Here is a 346-nt window from a genome sequence, read left to right as displayed (position 1 = left end):
CCTTACCGATATTTCGTTAAATAAAAACCAAACCGACCGCAGACAGGAAGCGAACACAGAAAACTGGAACATAAAAAAAAGTTAATAAATAACAAAGGTAAAAAATGCAGCTTATATTTTTGCCGGTTCGCCTCAGCATCCGAGAGTCTTTTGAAACACCGGAAGACCGTCATCAGATGCAAAAGAATGTGAAGGAGTGATTTCTATGACATTATGCAACGCGGATCTAAACTCCTAACGATTGCTGGGTTTTGTGGACAAGAAGGCGAGAGATTATGCAGCGTGACAGATTCTCGTCTTCAGAGTCACGCACATGTCAAGGAATCTGTCGATCCATGGTGACACT

The sequence above is a fragment of the Penaeus monodon genome, chromosome 19, assembly GCF_015228065.2.
Source record: "Penaeus monodon isolate SGIC_2016 chromosome 19, NSTDA_Pmon_1, whole genome shotgun sequence".
NCBI lineage: Eukaryota > Metazoa > Arthropoda > Malacostraca > Decapoda > Penaeidae > Penaeus > Penaeus monodon.
Note: the sequence above shows the minus strand (reverse complement) of the source record.